The sequence below is a fragment of the Dunckerocampus dactyliophorus genome, chromosome 20 (genome assembly GCF_027744805.1).
Source record: "Dunckerocampus dactyliophorus isolate RoL2022-P2 chromosome 20, RoL_Ddac_1.1, whole genome shotgun sequence".
In the NCBI taxonomy this organism is placed as follows: domain Eukaryota; kingdom Metazoa; phylum Chordata; class Actinopteri; order Syngnathiformes; family Syngnathidae; genus Dunckerocampus; species Dunckerocampus dactyliophorus.
In genome coordinates, this window is record NC_072838.1 from 572,465 (window position 1) to 587,826 (window position 15,362).

At 41.9% G+C, this 15,362-nt stretch overlaps 1 long non-coding RNA gene across 1 annotated transcript; it reads left to right on the forward strand.

The window, feature by feature from the left end:
* The first annotated feature begins 8,530 nt into the window (after positions 1–8,530).
* LOC129172878 (uncharacterized) lies at positions 8,531–12,423 on the forward strand. The gene is made up of 4 exons (XR_008567117.1): positions 8,531–9,693; positions 10,887–10,938; positions 11,061–11,173; positions 11,233–12,423. It is a non-coding gene; the product is annotated as an uncharacterized LOC129172878 (long non-coding RNA).
* Positions 12,424–15,362: the final 2,939 nt, after the last annotated feature.

The following is a 15,362-nucleotide window of genomic DNA, read 5'->3' on the forward strand; positions in this document are numbered from 1 at the left end:
TACCAAAGACGTATTTCTCGTTTTTTTTTTGCGCGAGAAGCCACGAGGTGGCAGAAGTGCATTTTAAAAGAGCTCGGCACGGATGTTTTGCATGCGTTAACAGCAAGGAGAAAGTGAGAGAGCGTGGAGGAGCGTCGCGTGCATAAGGTTACGCATTGTAGGGACATTTTAGCGTGTGCACACACATAGTTCCGTTCCAAATGGGAAAATTGTAAATGTTGTATTTGTAAATAAATTATTTTTTTGTGTTGTTTATGTTAGTGTAGTTGTTAAGATATTGGAGCCGTCACTAAAGGAAAACATTTGTGTCAAAGTGAAAGTTGTGCTTGACTTGATTTGATTTTCTGATTTAGTTGGGAACTGATATTTTCCTGAAACCTACCTCTGTTCTACTGCTGATTACTAAAGAAGGCAAAAAGGTAGAAACCAACTTTTCCTGATGAAAGCTGTTGGTAGGTTCCATGTTTCTCTTGCCATACAGCACAATATTGCGTGTGCCTTGGAAGATCAGCACAAATGGTCTAAAATGAAGACAAATGGCTGTGATGGAATGAGTCAATGAAATACGTCAGTTACCAGCAGCGCTGATGTACTGTCCCGTGCTATCAAGTCATCCTCGTGTTGTCCAAATGGAATCCCAAGCACTTTGCTTGACTCCATTTGACCACAGGCTTTCATAACATAATCAAGTGAATAAAAAGAGCCACTGTGATAATCACATGTCAGTGGATGCCCTTTGACCTCTTTCAATTGTAGCCGCCGTGGAGATGCCGCGAGATGGCGCCACGTCCACGTGATGCTAATGATGGCAGTTGTACTATTACTTCATGTATTATTAGGGTTGGGGTCAGGGTTACTATATGCATGACTTTATTTCTATTATTTCATTTGTTTGGCTGTTTTTGGACTTTTTAAAGAAAGGGTAAGAAACGATGCTGTGTCCTGAAGGCCGGATGGCGGATGGTGTGTTTTTCAACAAGATATCAGCTGTCATTGCTCGTGTCAGCGGCCAAGTGTTGAATAAACAGGAAGAAACACGGAGCGAGAAGCAGGCCTGTCGTCTTCGCTGATGTTTCATGTGTTTTTCTTTCGTTCTTTCTGCTGGGAGAATGAGCAGAACAAGAATTTCATTGCAAAGCAAAACCACCTGTTTTACTGTGCATATGACAATACAACTCTTCAATCTTGAATCTTGAAAGCAACAAGCAACGCTTAATCTCACGCTCTACGTCACTTTCTCTGATGGGTGCTTGTTGGGGGGGGGGGTGAGACACCAGGCCAGATCTGGGATTATGCTGGAACATAAAGAGTAGACTCAGCCCCCCTCCCACAAATATACCAGATACACAAAACTAGAGCAGTGTTTCCAGATGAGAATGTGCTTAAAGGACCCCAAACCACCCCCGCATCTGCCCTCATATGCACCTTGCTGCACCTGTGGTGTGTGGCGCATTGGAGCAACACAATGAAGCAAAAGAACAGCAAAAACATGACAAGATTGCTGCTTCAGAAAAAAACCCTGTGTGGGGGCCACTGGGCCTGGCAACCCTGTGTGGGGGCCACTGGGCCTGGCATGATTGCAAAGAAATGCATGAATAAATGACACAATCGATGCAAACGAAGTGGATCATCAATACGATGATCAATACAACGTGCATGCGTGTCTGGCAGGAAGACGGTTCACTCTGTGCATTGCTTGCAGCACCTTTGTTCCATGGAGCAATGGCATGAACGGAGTGAGCCCTTTTGTCAGTCACACAGCGTCTTTGTCTCAGTGGGTGGAGGCGGGGCTGCTAGCATACACATAGTGGAACGTAGTAGAAATAAAATTAGTAGATTAAAAAAAAAATCTTGCCCCGTTTTATTTTTTCATTTATTTAACCTTTATTTAACCAGATAAAAACCCATTGAGATCAGGATCTCTTTTACGAAGGTGACCTGGCCAAGAGGTCAGCAGCACACGTCACATGTGATAAAATATACAGATCTAAAAGATTACATACAATGTATATTAACACACATACTTTGTAAAGTGCAAGTGATTAGTAATAAAATACATAAAAACGCTATTTAAAACAAAGGCACTGTTCTGTGGTCTCACGCTCTTTGTCCAACAGCAAGGACCGAAAGGCTCCAAAAGGAATGAGTTCCGAGAGCTTTAGTTCAGCCTGTAAAAGATTCCACGCTGTGGGGGCTGCAAAACAGAATGCTTTCTTCCCCAGTTCAGTTCTCACACGGGGAACAGAGAGATGGAGGATGTCACACGATCGCAAGGCATACTGACTTTCAGTTCTCTGGAGTAAAGTACTTAAGTATGTTGGGACTAAGCCAAGCAGAGCCTTATAAATCAGGATCAGCCAGTGTGTATACGTGTACACACTTAAAGAGGGCAGTCCTGATTTCACATATAAGTCACAATGATGTGTAAGGCGACCATCACCAGTGACAAACCTCAAGGTGCTGTGATAGACACTGTTTAAAGATTGGAGACACTTGAGAGGAGCCCCCATATACAGCACATCTCCGTAGTCAATCAGAGGGAGAAACGTAGCTGAAACAAGCAGTTTCCTGGCTCCGAGCGAAAAACAAGTTCTATTTCTATAAAAGAATCCGAGTTTCACCCTGAGTTTAGCAATTAATTTTGTAATATGTGCCTTAAAGGAAAGCTCACGGTCAAGAAGGAACCCCAAATACTTATAATTAGAAAGCAGCTGGATGGTGTTACCCTGAAGCGTTACAACGGTTGGCATGTTTGTTGGTAACACACTGGAATTTGAAAAGACCATGAGCTTGGTTTTTTCTGTATTTAAAACCAATTTCAGGGTCCTCAGACGAGACTGAACAACATTAAAAGCAGCTTGTAAAAAGTCAAAAGCCTGAGTTAGTGAGGGTGAACAGCAATAAATAATGGCATCATCGGCATAAAAATGATAAAATGCGTTTGACACATCAGTACACAGACTGTGGATATATAATGAAAATAAAATGGGACCCAGAACTGATCCTTGGGGCACCCCTTTCAACAAATCCAGAGTCGTGGAGGTGGATCCTGCCGCCTGCACACACTGAGTTCTGTTGGTTAAATAATCAGAAAACCAATCGGTGGCCGATTTTGAAATACCACTGCTGTGTAAGATTTCAACCAAGAGTCCGTGGTCTACTGTGTCAAAGGCTTTGGATAAATCTATAAAAAGAGCTACACAATGATTCTTACTGTCCAGAGCCTCAATAAAATCATTTAAAACTTTAAGACCGGCGGTAACAGTGCTGTGCTGTTTTCTAAAACCAGATTGAAACAATGCTAAAATATTATTTGACACTAAGAAGTCTGTTAATTGATCACTGACGATCCTTTCAAAAACTTTCGCTAATACACATAATTTAGAAATTGGTCTATAATTATTTATATTAGAAGGATCGCCTCCTTTTAACAGGGGAAGAACGAATGCAGACTTCCAAACTTTGGGTATTTTATTGCTGATAAAACTCAGATTAAAAATATGCGCTAGAGGCTCGGCAATAAAATCAGCAGCCAAATTTAAGAAAAAAGGGTCACCATTATCAGGTCCAGCAGCTTTTTTTCTGTCCAGTCTCCTCAGAGCACTCAGAACCTCAGAGGCAGTCACAGCAGTGAACTCAAAAAGACAGGCCATACCACCACTAACTGATGTTGGGACCAGGGGTGAGTTTACATAGGCTGGATCAGCTTTCGACAGCTCGGGATGTAAGGACTCAAACAAGGAGCCAGCAGAAATAAAATGATCATTAAAACAATTTAAGATGGCTTTCTTATCAGACACGGGTCCTGAATCAGAAATCAGAGAAGTTGGCAGGTCACTAGTCCTTTCAAGATTAGTTGATTTTATGACCTGCCAAAATTTTTTGGGATCTTTTAGATATTTTGTTGATTCAGTCAAATAAAAGTCAGATTTAGCTTTTTTGATTAAAAAAGTACATTTGTTTCAAAGTTGCCGAAAACTGAACCAATCTGCCTCTGATTTAGTTTTTCGAGCCCTTGCCCAGGCAGCGTCCCTATCCTTGAGAAGGTTTCCTAAATCAGATGAAAACCAGGGATTTTTTCGTCCCTTCACCCTAAATTTTCAGATGGGAGCATGCCTATTTATGATGCGACTGAACTCATCGTAAAAATAATTCAAGGCCAGCTCAGCATCGTTGAATAAGGAGATTCTGCTCCATTTAAATGCGGCCAAGTCATGCCGAAAAGCTTGCACACAAAAATTTTTAGAATCTCTTTTCAAGAGAATATGTGGCTTAGATTTGGGGGTTTTAATATTTCTTGTTGCTGCGGTGGCACAGTGATCACTGAGATCATTTGCAAATACATCTACACTTGTGTACTTATGGGGGGTATTTGTTAAAATCAGATCAATTAAAGATGATTTCAAATGATTTTTACTGTTTGGGCGGGTTGGAGAATTTACAAGTTGCGTCAGATTTAGAGTGTCACAAAGCAATTTAAGGTTGTCTGATGATGAAGTTAACCAGTCGAGATTTAAATCTCCGACCAAAAGCAGCTCACTGATGTTTAACCCAGCTACAAACGATTGGAGTGAGGATAGAGCGTCAGGAGATGCAGAGGGCGGCCTATAGCACCCTATGATAGTGAGAGTCTGACCAAGTGCAAAATTCAACCTCAGGGCAAGGACTTTGAATTGTTTAGTTCTCGAGAGGGAGGATAGCAGGGTAACGTTATACAGTCAAACTTGTCTGTAGCGGCCACTAGAGGGAGTCTGCAAAAGTGGCCGCTATAGACAGGTGGCCTCTATAGACAGGTTGGCGTCCAGTTTGAATGTTGACCAGTAGAGGAAAAAAGGGAAAAAAATAATAATAATAATGTTGACCAGTAGAGGGCACTGCGGACTGCTGATAAAAGTTGTAGAGCACTACTAGGCTTGTTATTATCATGGTTCATGGTTTTAATCCTGAACATGCATATGAGTCAAACAGCAGCACATCACATAGTACAATTCACAATTTTGCATGTCCAAAAAGGAGTAAGAAGAAGCAAAGCTTATTTAATCCTACCCCTCATCAGTTTCACATCAGTTGCAATACATTTATTCACCTCTTGTTCTTCCAAGTGTACTTTGTAGGTCTACATGACAATGTAGTGCAATCATAGCCAAGGTTTTTACTTACTAAAAGAAAGCTAGAGGCTTAATAATAACTGATAACTGATAAAATACTTCAGTTACTGTAAGTACAACCAAACTCAGTTTTGCTCCCGGCGTTTTTTTTTTTATTGTAGCGTCGCTGGGAGCACGTCCTGTTCCCAGCCTACTTTGCGGTAATGTTTTGGTGCAAATGCTCTTAAAGTTACATGTTTGACCAGGAAATAGCAAACTCAAAAGAAGACGGCTTTTTTATGTGGAACAACTGACAGTTTGTGTGGATCTTGTGAATGATTGTGACTGAGCTAGGACTCAGTAATTAAAGTCTACACACGACGGCTTCATTGATTGAAAAACAAAACTTTTTCGTGCATGAAGCTTCTACTTGAGTTGGTAATTTGGCCGCTATATGCGGTCAGATATTGACCAAGGGAGACAAAATGGGTGGCTGCTGGCTGCGTTGGACAGGTGACTGCTATACACAGGGTCTATAACATGTAAATTTGCTGGGGGGGATTTTTCAGTGGCTGCTATAGGCAGGTGGCCCTACTATAAAGGTGGCCGCTAAGACAGCTTTGACTGTATTTATTTTTAGTATAAATAGCTACACCACCACCTTTCCTTGGGCGATCGCATCGAAAGACATTATACCAACTAATTGCAATATCTTTGTCCGTTATTGATTTAGTGAGCCAAGACTCTGACAAAAAAAAAATGATATCTGTATTAGTCGATTGGACCCAAATTTTGACAAGATCCAGTTTAGGCACCAGACTTCTTACATTTAAATGTAATAGACCAAGGCCGGATTGAGCCTTAAATTCATCGGGAGTGCTAATGTTATTCAGGCCTGGCCCTGGATTTGGCTGGACATTGCCTGAGAGCAAGAGTAAAAGCAAAATAAGATAAGAAGTTTTTTTCCTAGTAATACATGATGCCACAATGACATTATTTGGCCTCACAAGCTTAAGAGGTGTATCTTCAGTGAAGGTAAAACAGGTTTTTAAGACAAAAGAGCACCATAAACAGAGCTGATTAAAATCATTTTGAAGTAATCCATAAAATAGTAACAGTGACAGATTCGGCAAATTAAAAAGAGCCAATGACCCAGTGTCTGTGACAGAACTTGGCAGGCACAGGGGTGGACGAGGCACCTGGTCAGGTACACCACCATAACTGTGAAACACTAATCCAGGGGAAAGCACGAAAGACAGCAACAGAAACAGTGTCATAGTCATTGTTATTGAATGAGATGAGTATATTTAGCCAGAGAATCGAGAATCTCGTAGGCCCAATCTCGGGACACCCCTGCACATAACTCATAATAACACAAAGCTTTGTGTTTATATTTGTTGTTATGCTAAATAAGATTTTATTATTATTATATATTTATATTACAAGATGATATTATTATTAAAAAAATATAACAACAAAATATTTTTGGAAGGCGGCAGTGACTCAGGAGGTAGAGGGGGTCGTCCAGAATCCGGAAGGTTCACCCCCCCTGCCTCCAGTGGTGCCCACACTGGCATATGAATGAATGAATGTTTGGTGGTGGTCGGAGAGGCCGTTGGAGCGAATCGGCAGCCACGTTTCCAACAGGCTACCCCAGGGCAGCTGTGGTACAGACGTAGCTTACCACCACCAGTGTGTGACTGAGGGGTGGAAGAATAAAGGCTTCACTTCATTGCGAAGCCTTGAAAAGCGCGATATAAAACCCAATATATTATTATTATTATTATTATTATTATTATTATTAATAATATCATTATTATTATTAGCATTGAAAAACAGGAAGTACACTCTTGATCCAAATGTTAGACCAGTTGAAAAATGTCTAGAATGATAATTTTTTAGGTTTTAGTAGAGATACAATATGCAACAACAAGAAGGGGGGGGTGAGACAAAAAGACAGCTCACCCGAGCGGTCGCAAAAGACCCCACGACAACGTCCAAAGAACTGCAGGCCTCGCTCGCCTCAGTTAAGGTCAGAGTTCATGACTCCACCATAAGAAAGACACTGGGTGGGCAAAAACGGCCCGCATGGCAGAGTTCCGAGACGAAAACCACCCGGTGTCCATTTTGCCAGAAAACATCTTGATGATCCCCGAGACCTTTGGGAAAATACTGTGTGGTGTGACGAGACCAAAGTAGAACTTTTTGGAGGGTGTGTGTCAGGGTTTGTACAAGGCCACACAGAAGCTAATGGGCTCATTGCAGAAAGAAACACAACTCAGCAAAAGTGGGAAAGTACAGCAACAAGTTGTCATGTCACTAGAAAAGGCTTCCACGTGTGTCGAAGCATGTTTGAAATGATTGTAAACATCCTGGGACACCCCCGACATAAACAGAGCGAGACAAGTACAGCTGGCACGGCTACACGCTGGAACTATGAAGGCTGCACTTCAGCCAATCAGGAGCTCACATACTACTTGGCACTCATGGATAACGTAAGGCTTGATTTGTTGAACGCCGTCAGCACTTGAATCCCAGTGAGGGTCCATGACAGCGTATGCCAATGTAGATTATTATCCTCATTGGTTCTCAAACAATACTGGCCCTCATCGTGTCTGCCAAGACCACGTGTGGCTGGTTCAGTCCTCGCTCACACCTTGTTCTCCAGCCGGCCTGCTGGCAGTCGCTGACCAGTCCTGCGTACTTGGAGAGCTTCCTCTCAAATACATTTCAGATAAAGTCATCATTATGAGGAGAAAAAAATTACAAGAACAAAGTTGAAATAGTTGGAAAATGTTATTTAATAAATCAAAAGAAGAAAGGGAAATGTTATGAAAATAAAGTCAAAATATTAAGAGGAAAGGAACAATTGTATTCTAACAAGAAACAAGCCTCAATTTTGACAGCAACAAACCTCTAATATTATGAGGAAAAACGGTCATTTTAGTAGCATAAAGCTCTCAGTGGGAATATTGATATATTGGTAATATATATTTTCTTTCATCCTTCCTTTCAAAAGTTTGGACACCCCTGGCGTAGAGACCGTTAAATATGCTATTATATGACGTCATTATTTGCAAGCATTCCGTTCATCTGCACCCAATTATACCACGTTCGGTTTTATTCATGAAAGTTGAGTGAAAAACAAGAAAACAACCTGTTTTAGTCGCTCCAAAATCCTGCAGACACCCTCGGTTGTTCCTCCCGGTAGTCTGGATGGTGTGCTGCGACAACATGACCGACAGAGGGCAGCAGAGCAGCACACAGAGCATGACATATAACTTCTTAGCATATCTTCTATCCTTTCATTTTTCACGTGATAAAAGCTTTGGACACCCCTGCTTTAGATTATTCTCAGAACTGTTTCAATGTGATAGATCTCTACGGACAACAGATGCTAAGTTGCAGTTGACTTATACTCCTTGTTTGTTATATCAGTCACACTGACAAAGCTTTTAGTTCAATTAGGACTTTCCAGTCAAAAATCATTGAGCTGAGAGGCTAAAGTAGCAAGCAGCGGACACGATAGTGTGAATGATAGTGTTCTTACTATTCATTCCCTAACAACAAGTTATTAACTTACTAACTCCCTCAAAACTACTCGTAATTATAAGGAGAAATGGAGCATTTTCGAACAAAGTGATGGCTACCTGTTACTTTCGTAAATATGGCGTCACGTGACGCCCAGCCAGGATGTATTTTTCACGCCGCGGGGTCTAAAGAGTCAAGTGCGCAGGTGCGAAGGAGGACACAACCGGAATCGGGAAGACTAGCTTTCAAATAAAAGGGTGAGAGGAACGCCAAATAACTGGACCAAACATACAAATTATGTTTGGAAATACTTTTCAGAAGAAGAATATGTACATATATAGAGAGAACGTGGTTGTCCGAAGTCCCCGAGGGGACATGGAGAAAATATATTGCCGAATAAGGTACAGGAGACACTTCCGGTCACAGATTAAGTCCACATTGCGAAAGTCGGGTGGAAATGCGTCATTCATCTTCAACATTTTCCATCCATTCCTGTACAAATGTAGAGGTATAAAGGGATACTGTAACTATAGCAACACGTTTTCAATTACGTGATGGTTATTCTGTTTGTCTTTTGAAAATAAAATACGAACGTCCAGTCCCAGCTAGTGTTGCTGGAAACACGTCTCTTTGAGTACTGGTACTGGTACGTTAGTACACTGATTAGCCATACGTGGGATTCTTTCACTTGTGTGCACTGCTTGTCCTACAAGGAAACACTCGCAAACTTGAACAATGTGTTGCTCTTAATTTGAAGTCTCTACGCAAACATCCGCTGTAAAAACGGAAGTAGCGGCTGTGCAACGCTCTTAACGGAAACCAACACTTTTTCCAGATAACACAAAACAGTTTTGCCTTATCTCTCAAAAATCCGTCTTTTTAACCCGTCAGTTTTGTCGTGTGCTCCGAAGTGTTGTGTGTGTGTTTTCCGACTGCGTTTTCGGATAATTATTTTAAGTATGCCAACGGAAGTGCTCACGATGACCTGTAGTAAAAGTTGTTATTCCAGCACGTCTAAATCATGTCGGCGGTGGTGAAAGATTCTTCTGTCATGACAACAGAAATCCTGGCCAGAGTAAGTGCTTTCTTGTGCTTTTTAGAGGGCATACTTTGGTGGGCTTGAGTTCAAGTGTCATGTTTGCAACGCTAAAAAAGTACGTTTTGAAAATGTGCTTGGCGCCGCCTGACCTTCTCGTGCGGACTTGTTCACTGCCAGGTACAGTAGCACACGTGCTGGTATGTACATGTTTTGATTGAAAAAACCACGAGGCACACCACTAGCAGAAGATACCAACAAATGAACTCTGTAGCCTACATTGATAAGATAAAGTTGTCAGTCTAGGAATCATAAACAAAGATAAAAAGAATTTTAGAGTCATTCACATTTCTCCTCACTCAGTGTGAAACCTGGCCTGTTTGATGAAACAGAGCTAATATCCTGGCAGGAATCGAAGAAAGGCACACACGACGCTCTTCCTCAACAACTCTCAGGCTCTTGTGGAGATGGTGTTTAAGCTTACTTGGGACCAGAGCATTGTTGGATATCTTTCGCCACACACCAAGCACAACGTAGTCGTTTCCTTGCATCCCCAGTGAAAGTAAATCCAAATGAAAGACAGCTAGTGTTGCCTCGTGCAAGAGATTTTGCTTCAGCTAGCCGTCTTTGCTTTCTTTTGACCTCCACTCATACTTGAGCCTTCATCTGAGTCCGAATTTTTCCCAGGGTGCAGTTCAGAGTTAGCATCTTTCCTTTTCAAAAACTTGTCCATGACTGTTTGGCTCGCCACAATGCCGCTGTCATCGCCATCTGACATCCATGCATTGGTTCTTTAGCCTGTACAAAGGAGTTAGCTACCTGCTGCCACCTACTGATATGGAAGTGTATTACATGGCTACTCTGCCGATCACTACTCGACAGCACAGACACTCGGCAACGGCACAATATTTGCGAATAATAATTAGGTGAAATTGGATACTTTCCCACGGCACACTAGTGTGCCACGGCACAGTGATGAAAAACACTGCACTAGACCACCGTGCAGCCAACCTGAATATGCTTGTTTAACATGATTAGAGCCCTCCAGACATGAAATAACACCCCATAGTCACCTTTACACTCCTAGTACCCAATACAGTAGACATAATGAGAGAAAATAAGACATAGAACACCTGTTTACCAACTTCCAAACACACTTTTTACATGATTAGAGGCTTGTAGACATGAACTAGCACACCATAATCATGTTTCCTCTCCTATCACCGATACAGGAGACCCAATGAGGGAAAATAACACACAGAAAACCTGTTTACCACCTTCTAAGTATGCCTTTTTAACATTATTAGAGGAGTTTGAGGTGTGCACTTTGGATGTAGACATGACGTGTGTGTGTGTGTGTGTGTGTGTGTGTGTGTGTGTGTGTGTGTGTGTGTGTGTCCACACAGGGCGCCACCCTGGACGGTGCACTTTGTCAATTCCGATCAATATGCGGAGAGGATGGCGTGTCGGTGGGATCTGCTGTCAGAGGGCGACACGGCAAAGATGAATCCGTGCACAGGTGAGCGCCACACTCCCCATTCTAAGAAAAGCTACGACCTTTGATAAAATGCTGTCCAGATGCCGTCCGCCGGATGTGGTGGTTTTTCCACGTTGTGTGGAGGAAGTCAGCGGCCTGGTCCAAAGTCCGCCATAGCCGATGCCTTCCCATCATCCCGTTTGGTAGCGGAAGCGGCCTGGAGGGAGGGGTCGGAGCAGTGAAGGTGAGGCGTCTGCTTCAGTCTGAGGAAGATGGATCACATTGTGTACCTGCACCAGGAGGATTTTGATGTGACGGTGGAGCCCGGTGTGACCCGGAAGACTCTCAATGCCGACCTGCGGGACACAGGACTCTGGTTTCCTGTTGGTCAGTCCAACTCTTAGCAGGCTCATGACCACCGAATTACAGCCATTCTCTCCCAATACATGACATTGCTGGATTTATCTGATCACAACTTGACGTTTCCTAAACCAAGATGGCTGATTTCAGTAATGGCAGCCAGTTTTTAGCATACAATTAGCAAATAGACTCCTCCCTCGTTGATGGCGGTTCATTTGGACCACACCCCCCACCATATACTGGAGCATTCAATGTTAATAAATGGAATATTTTAATAGTTGCATCATAGAAAACCTGTTTAGGACTTTCTAAATATGCTTTTTAACATGATTAGAGCCCTCTAGACATGAAATAACACCCCTATAGTCACCTTTACACTCCTATTACCCAATGTAGTAAACATAATAAGAGAAAATGAGACCTAGAAAACCCGTTCCCCACCTTCTAAATACACTTTTTAACATGATGAGAGACCACTGCTGAAGTAAAACAACATGAAGGCCAGAAAACATGTTGATGACCCCAGGACCTTTGGGAAAACACTCTGGTCTGACCTGGAAGCATAAAACAAACAAACAATCATAAAATCATTCCCACGTGACTGTGTTTTCTTCCGGCTGCGTGTGGGGGAAGCCCCCATTCCCATACCCCTCCTTTCCTAACGACCCCCCTCCACCCCCACCACCCCCAAGACATCCTCCGGCCTTATCTGGGTGTGTCTCAGCATGTGTGACTGGGGCCCCCAATACCGCCCCCTCCGGCCTGTCTGTGTGTCTCAAACATGGAGTTTTCCCATTGAAACAATATAAACACCATAATAATAATACTGCTAAAACAGTCAAAACATTGCATCCTTAGCTCACACGTCCCCATTCAAACCATTTAAATCAGCCAATTGCAAAGACAGTCAAAACACTGAAAACACTTTTTTACCACAGTCCCATTGAAACAACAGAAATAATACTACTAAAACACTCAAAACATTACAACCTTAGATGCCAGTCTTTCTACTACAGCTATTTTGTTAAAAATTATATTTTCTTAAAAAATATCATGATTACCTGTCAGCCGTCCATCCACCAGCCTTGTTTCTTCAATAGCAAAGTACAAATGATACATCTAGGCCACTCCCTCCTGCATCTAGACCACTCCCCCCAACCAGCTCTTACAATTAAAAAACAGAACAGACTTTATACATGCATTTGGTCTGCTTTCTTATGTTAAAATGTTTTGCATTGTGACATCATCCTCTGAGCATGATGTATTGCACTCCTAGAGCTTTCCTAGCATAGCCATGCTATCCCGGCAGTGTCTTATCTTTTAATCAGCACTCTAGTGTTATGAATGACTAAAGGAAGGTAGACTTACAACTTGCAACTATTTGGGCTCTTTTAATAAAAATAAAAAGTCTAGAACAGTTACCAGTCTTTCTACTACAGCTATTTTGTTAAAATTTATATTTTTTAAGAAAATATCATGATAACCTGTCAGCCGTCCATCCACCAGCCTTGTTTCTTCAAGAGTAACGTACAAACGTACATCTAGGCCACTCCCTCCTGCATCTAGACCACTCCCCCAACCAGCTGATAGAATTACTGTTGAAAAATCACAGCTACCAGCTTGACCCCTTGGCGTTAAAACAGACTTTATACATGAAAGCAAATAAAGCTGATATACCACAGAGTCAAGAAGCTGTAAAAAAAACAGGAAACCTTGGGACAACTGTCTTATCACCCCCCATGACTTATCAACTGTGGATCATTCCAATCATCTCCAAGTACCCAAATACAAGAATGTACTATATTCTATTTATTTATTTATTTCAAACGCAGTACCAGTATACTGCAAGTACCCAAATACAAGAATGTACTATATTCTATTTATTTATTTATTTCCAACACAGTACCAGTATACTGCAAGTACCCAAATACAAGAAAGCCTTTCCTACAAAGGAGTGTCTTGATTGAAAAGTGTGAATGTTGGTCATTAGCAAACCTGATTGTCCTGATGCATACATTTGACATTACAGGGCCAATTCCTCCCCCTAAAGTGGATGCAAATACTGTACATACTGTATGTTGGCTAACAGAAAGACACACATATACTGTTTACATATGACCAATATCATATTTATTATCATTATGTATATATTGGCGCTTAATGCACCCGGAAAGATTGGTTAGAGGTTGTTATTATTGTTATTCATTGTCTAGTTGTCCAGATATGATGTTTTGTTTGAGTTCTATTTATTATTTTCATTGTGTCCTTTTTAATCACAGTTAATTAGTACATATGTTTACTATTCATTTTGACTTCTCTTTTAATTCTTTCTTCATTTTTTTCTTTTTATTACAGTTAGAACACGGCGTTCAAGGGGTTGGTAATGACACAATATGCATGCTACCCGTGCATTCTGTATGAAATCCTACAGAAGTACTGATATGATGCTACTTCAGTTACACATTTCACAAATACATCACTAGCAGCAATTTTAAAGGTTCTTTCAGTTAGATATGCGTATGTGCCTGATAGGACAGGATGCTCCATTTGTTGTATAATGTATAATCATGCCATTCTCTCAGCAGGGGTCGTAAGCACAATACGCTTTTTTTATTTATTTAATTTCCAAACACATTGCCGGTATACTGTAAGCATTCAAATACTAAAGCAGAGACCTTATTTGATTTAAAAAAAAAACAAACCAACAAACATGCCCTGACTTGTCTCCAGGACATGGGGGGCCTCAGGAGGCAGGCTATGCTTCCTCAATCTCCACCCCCTTTCCACAGATACCCGAAAAACCATCCGCTGTACTCACGACATTCTACTGTCATCTGGAACTTGATTGAGAGAAGGAGACTCTTTTTCCCCCCAACCCCTATTTAATTCAACATGGCGGAGCAGAGGTGTGAAAACGCTTTGATGTTTTATTGTTTTATTGGCCCGTCATAAACTTTTATTGTTTTATTGCCATGTCATAAACATGTCACGTAGGTGTGAAAACGCTTTGATCTTCGTCACATAGGTGTGAAAACGCTTTGATGTTGTACGGGTGGGGGTGGGGGGAGGGGCATGTCATAAACTTTTATGACAGGGGGTCATAAATCAATCAAGACATGTCATAAATACCTTTTTGACACAAAGTGGACTATATACCTCTCTCTCCTGTCGTGAACCTTTGTTGTGGAATAATAAGAGGCACAACACAACTTGTATGCAGTTGAGGGAAAAGGGATACCCCGTTTATTCCGTTCACCCTTAAATAGACCCAGTGAACAATAACAATGACGTGGATTACCAAACCTCATCCTTCCTTGGCCCTGTTGGCAGGACATTTTGAAATCACATAACATCTGGAACATATCTTGTATAACTTCGGTCACGATGACCTCCCCCTCAGTCACGTAGGCCTGAGTTCAACTGTCTTTCACAGAACAAAAGGTACTCTGGAGTTCACAGGACAAGAATCATTTTACAATATATTCCCCCCTTTTGGGGGTCCCAAACCCCCAAAACAAATAATAATGTCTCTTAGACCCGTCATTTCACCGTCTTCATTTTCCGAAAGAAGTTCAAAGATTAAGTTCGTGGGGATTTTGATGCATGCTTGTCCTGAAGAATGGGCACGGGGAAGTGGGGAACGTGTTATGGGCAGTGATTCGGTGTGTGGCAAGGTCGGGAGAAATGTTTCTGCTCATATCATCACCGCCCAGAGGATTATTGTGCCTCTGTAAGGATGGTGTAGGCCATCTTCAGTCCCTTCTTCGATCACCCACCGATGATCAGCACGATGTCATCTGGAGGGACCCTTTGTGATGAGGGGCTTCTTTTGCCGAAACGAGGTGGTGACTTGGCACGTCACATGTTGGAG